Here is a 6,000-nt window from a genome sequence, read left to right on the forward strand (position 1 = left end):
GATTTAATGGGTACCGAATGTAAAATAAATAGGCCATAGTGGCGAAATAATTACAATATAGTAATTAAACACTGGAGTGATAGATGTGCAGAAGATGAGTGTGCAAGTAGAGATACTGGGGTGCAAAGGAAAATAAATCAAATAAATAATAGTATGGGGAATGAGGTAGTTGGATCGGCTATTTACAGATGGGCTATGTACAGGTGCAGTAATCTGTGAGCTGCTCTGACAGCTGGTGCTTAAATTTAGTGAGTGAGATATGAGTCTCCAGCTTCAGTGATTTTTGCAGTTCGTACCAGTCATTGGCAGCAGAGAACTGGAAGGTAAGCCGGCCAAAGGAGGAATTGGCTTTGGGGGTGACTAGTGAGACATACCTGCTGGAGCGCGTGTACCGGGTGGGTGCTGCTATGGTGACCAGTGAGCTGAGATAAGGCGGGGCTTTACCAAGCAAAGATTTATAGATGACCTGGAGCCAGTGGGTTTGGCGACGAATATGAAGCGAGGGCCAGCCAACGAGAGCATACAGGTCGCAGTGGTGGGTAGTATATGGGGCTTTGGTTACAAAACAGATGGCACTGTGATAGACTACATCCAATTTGCTGAGTAGAGTGTTGGAGGCTATTTTGTAAATGACATCGCCGAAGTCAAGGATCGGTAGGATAGTCAGTTTTACGTGGGTATGTTTGGCAGCATGAGCGACTCCTAAAATTATGTTCTCAAAGGATCAGGAATTGGCAGCCAAGTGAAACAAAAAAGATTGTACTGTCCAGATGCATTTTTTAAACAAAAGCTAGCTAGCCAAGCCTAAGTGTTAACCTGTCAGTTAAAATACACTCAAAAACGCCAGCTAAATGCAATAAAACCTCAATGTTATCAAAAACAAAATAGCTGATTAAAAAACAATTAAAAACATTTAAAATATCTACACATTTACAGGAGCTCTGTGCTTAGGCTGCAACTAGGGCGCCATGGCAACTATATAACTATTATAGTCGTAGCCTTGTATAACCACCATCGAGCTGTAGGCCTAAGTGTGTGTCCTGTTTAGTCTTAATACCGTAACTTACTTAAGTCTAGATTTCAATATATAGACTACTGTATCAATCAATCAATCAATCAGTCAATCATTCGTTCATGTCATCACACAGCATACAAGTCATTCATGCTTTGAAATGCAATCCAGCATTTTAGTTTTAAAATGAAATAACAAAGGGAGCTTTGGAAAATTAGCCTAAACAATAAATAAAACGTCAATTCACAAATGCATGGAACTTTTTTAAAGTCTTTGCTGTAATGGATTTATATATGTTTTTTTTTTTTTCAATAGAACAGACTCTGGTACACTTATAATTTATTCAGTGTCGTTTGCACTGTTCCAAATGGTCCCCAAAAAATGATTGTGTAAACTAACAGCACCTGTTCGGCACACAATAAGCATGCAGCACTTGCTCCTATACCCTCCTTTTTCTTGATCCCCAGTAGTTTCCATAACAACATCAAATGTCTTCCACACATCTGACTTCCCCTTTCCCTCCTGAGCAACTGGTATCATCTTATTAACCATTTATTTAGCCAATCATCAGTCATCTGAGTCAGTGCAATACAAGTTGAGAGCCCTTCCCTATATGCATGAAAGTCAGCAGTTAACTTCTTCGAAAAATAGCACTGCATTTTTTTTTTTTTAAACAACTTTCTCCATCAATTTACTAAGAACAGGCAGAAAACTGGTTGGTTGGCTGTTAGAGACAGAAAAGGATGCTTTACTATTTTTAGATTGTGAAATTATTTCAGCTTCCTTCCATGCCTGTGAACACACACACTCCTTTAGATGTTAGTTAAATGCATGGAAAATAGGGGTGGTAATAGCCTGCTACCATTCTCAATAGTTTCCCATCTAGGTTGTCTATACCTGGTAGCTTACTGTATATTACTGATGGATAACAATAGTTTTTCCACCTGTTCCACACAAACTTGGACAAATTCAACACAATCCCTCTCTTTCATTATTAGATCTTCAATACGCAAATATGATGGTTCACAGTTCAATGTCATTTCACTTCTCAGTTTGTCTACTTTACCTGTGAAATAATAATTGAGATTTTAGCTATATCAAAAGGTTTTGTTATAAATGACCCATTAACTTTAATGAACGATGGAGATGAATTGGGTTTTCTGCCCATAATATCATTTAAGATGCTCCAAAGTCTTTTCACAACATTTCTCAATTGACAGTATTTCAACCAATCAGCTGAGCAGCCTGACCTGTTTGCCACATTTTTAGCATAATTTCTTTGAACCATACAATTTTTCAATTCATCATCGATCCAGGGGGCTCTCTAACAGTTCTCACAGTTATGCACCTGCTAAGAGACTGTTTGTCAACAATTGGCAAGAATAATTTTACAAATACTCCATGCATCTGGATTCTGCTCCTTATACACATCAGACCAAGATACATGTTTAAAATCTTCATCAAAAGAGTATTGAGAAAAGACTTAGTATGAAGTCTTATAAATAACTTCAGGCCCTGCCTTTCGTACTTTGTCTTTCCTTTTATCCCATGGGTGTTACAAATAAGCCGACCTCTTAAATAATCTATTTCAATTCATTTCCAAAATGTTCAAATGTATAAACTGTAATTTCTTATGTAAAATTAGATTTATATTAATCTCCCCTAAAGTTATTTTAAAAAACTGATCATTGCTATTCATCAGGTTTATTTTTTTGGCTAGACGCATAATATAACTGTAGTTCTTGTGTTTTAATCAACTTAAATCTGAACAAAAAAACAAACATATTTACGCTCAGGTTCATTGAATATTAGAAATATCAACACACTATCCCCATGTGTTTCAATGCAAACCAGGCTTAATTAGAACAACAGTGATTTATGGTGGAAAAAAGTCAGAATAACAAAGACTACTCATAAAATATTTGGAAACCAATGGTTTGAGGTTTAAATACACACTATAGACTAAAATATAATGCAAAGTTAGTATTGATCCTATTGAACAATGCTTCTATTGACATTTACATTCTGTATAGAGGTAGTGTTTTTGGTGCTACTGTACCCTTTAAGCCCACCTGAGATAAATGTAAAATTTACAAAACTGGCATCTATGTATAACAATGACAGGATACTTTAACAGTAAAATAAGGCAAAATGCAGAAGAAAATGTACGCTCTGAATGCCTGAAATCTATTATCTTGTTGTAGTTTACCAAATCATGTTGCTACTGTACTGTGTGACTGACATGCACGACTGCTAGCAGGAAAATAGCAGTCGTGCAATAAATAGTAATTAATGCCCATGAAATATGCTATCATGTGCACTCAAAAAGCGTTATATATTTAAGCAATAAGGCCCGAGGAGGGCCAATTTACCACGGCTAAGGGCTGTTCTTATGAACGATGCAACGAGGAGTGCCTGGACACAGCCATGAGCTGTGGTATGTTGGCAATATATCACAAAACCCTTATTGCCTTATTGCTATTATCAACTGGTTACCAATGTAAACCGAACAGTAAAAATAAATGTTTTGTCATACCTGTGGTATACGGTCTGATATACCACAGCTGTCAGCCAATCAGCATTCTGTCCTCGAACCACCCAGTTTATAATACCTTTGCATATTACTCCCTGGGAAAAGTAATTTGATACACTACTCGTTATATAACTTTTGCGTTACACTCCAAAACATTGCATATCCTCACTCAATGTAAACAATGTCAAAATTATGTAGGCCTATACACCAGCACAAGTAGCTTAAAATAACATGGATAAGGGCAGCATTTCCTCTACTACATACCCAGTTACAAGCTTGTTCAGCTCTCCAAGGGTTACAGCCTGTCCTACTGAAAGATTAAAATCAAGCCATAACTGTTTGGATGAGGTAGGCCTACAATCATCTTCAGCAACAGTGGTCAGGTCTCAGGGGTCTTTCGCTATAAATTATGTGTTGGCGTGTTGCCTTTACAGGTGCTTCAAGAGATTGGAAGTTGTGTTTCAAGTAGTTTCTCACCTGGGCACAGTTTACAGTAATATTCTTGTCACTTTGTCCTACCAAATCGAAGTAATGGAAGTACTTCCATGCTGATAAAGTCAATGTTTTCGATGCTTCTGCCATTTTTTCATCTCCCTCACTAGCAGTGCGTGCCTGAGTAATCAGGAACTTGGTGAGGAGGAAAACAATTAGAATCTGGGGCAAGGGGATTTTAAAATATTGCTCCAACAGAGAGGGAATATTAATCACAAATATCACAATAACTTTAATAGGAAGGGAATGATAAAAGTATAATTTTTTAAAATCCGTGTTAATACTCAAACTGGAACAATAACTAAGTTATATTATTACTGTAACGCTTTAACCCCAACACTGCACATGGCCTTCTTGGATGACAACCTATTTAGTTAGCCAAACTATAATTTGTCTTTGGTGATCTTCATTTGGCAAGTGAGAATTTACGAGCTAATGTTATGCTAGTCACAAATCCTCTATCTTGCTAACATAAACACAGTGGCAAAGTGGAAAATCTGGTCCAACACTGTTTCGCAAACTATTGCAAGCCTTCTAAACATACCCAATGAAGCAAACTGCCATTATTAGCACGCTAAAATACAATTAGGCAACTGTTACAGTTGAAGCCAGAATATATTCTGACCCTACACTTGCTTAAAATTGCACTGGGTTTGGACATACTTCCTTAGTTTAAAACACTGCAGAGATGGCGTGAGATGTGACTCACAAAACGTACCTCAATCCAGGGATGAGAAATCGCGTTGTACACAGAATTGTCCCACTATCCCAATTGCAAATTGTAATCCAGGGATGAGAAGGCTATTTCTCAAATGACGTTTTCCGAGTCATATCTCGCGCCAGACGCCGTGGTGTCTTAATCTAAACAGGAAATCTACCCGACCCCAATGCAGCTATAAACAAGCGTACGGGTTGGAAATCTTTACTGGCTAACGTTACATTATGACATGCCTCGAGTCTAGCCACAAGCATTGTTTGCGTTGCTAACGTTAGCTAGCAATCAACGCTAGCTACAAATGCTATAACAGTTAGCTAGATAGTGGATCCTTACCTTTAAATCAGACCGAAGTTTCATCTGTTTTTTTTAAAAAAAGATATGGATATTACAATTATTTACTATCTATCAATAGAATCGCAATAATTTCCAATAATTTAATTCCGTTAGTTAGACATGTCAGTACGACAGAATGTCAACAATAATCCCTAGCTAGCTTCCTCTTCTTGTTCTTCTTCTATGATATAATGGTGGTCCGCAAACAAAAGTTAAAGGTGCATATCGTCACCAGCTGTGCTGGAGTGTGTGGTAAATCACAGTTTAACTTTGCTGCAGGAGGGGCTGGTGCACTTCACGAAATAGATGGCATCATGAGGCAGTAAAATGATGTGGATATATTGAAGCAACATCTCAAGACATCAGTCAGGAAGTTCAAGCTTGGTCGCAAATGGGTCTTCCAAATGAACAATGACCCCAAGCGTACTTCCAAAGTTATGGCAAAATGGTTTAAGGACAACAAAGTCAAGGTATTGGAGTGACCATCACAAAGCCCTGACCTCAATCCTATAGAACATTTGTGGGCAGAACTGAAAAAGCGTGTGCAAGCAAGGAGGCCTACCAACCTGACTCAGTTACACCAGCTTTGTCAGGAGGAACAGGCCAAAATTCACCCACTTTATTGTGGGAAGCTTGTGGAAGGCTACCTGAAACGTTTGACCCAAGTTAAACAATTTAAGGGCAATGCTATCAAATACTAATTGAGTGTATGTAAACTTCTGTCCCACTGTAAATGTGATGAAAGAAATAAAAGCTGAAATAAATAATTCTCTCTACTATTATTCTGACATTTTACATTCTTAAAATACAGTGGTAACTGACCTAAGACAGCGCATTTTTGCTATGTTTAAATGTCAGGAATTGTGAAAACTGAGTTTAAATGTAGTTGGCTAAGGTGTATGTAAACCTCCG

At 37.8% G+C, this 6,000-nt stretch overlaps 1 protein-coding gene across 2 annotated transcripts in view; it reads right to left on the minus strand.

Moving 5' to 3' along the window:
* Positions 1 to 5,493, minus strand: part of LOC110524005 (E3 ubiquitin-protein ligase RNF13) — an 85,953-nt gene extending 80,460 nt beyond the window's left edge. Inside the window, exon 1 of one of the 2 annotated variants that reach the window (XM_021603269.3) lies at positions 5,089 to 5,493. The gene's annotated coding sequence lies outside the window, so the exon portion shown is untranslated. Of the gene's footprint in view, positions 1 to 4,755 lie in introns of both variants that reach the window. The other variant, XM_021603270.3, reaches the window with a different exon arrangement.
* Between the last annotated feature and the right edge of the window lie 507 nt (positions 5,494 to 6,000).

Source organism: Oncorhynchus mykiss, chromosome 5, assembly GCF_057628025.1.
Source record: "Oncorhynchus mykiss isolate SJ-2025 chromosome 5, ASM5762802v1, whole genome shotgun sequence".
Classification (NCBI taxonomy): Eukaryota; Metazoa; Chordata; class Actinopteri; order Salmoniformes; family Salmonidae; genus Oncorhynchus; species Oncorhynchus mykiss.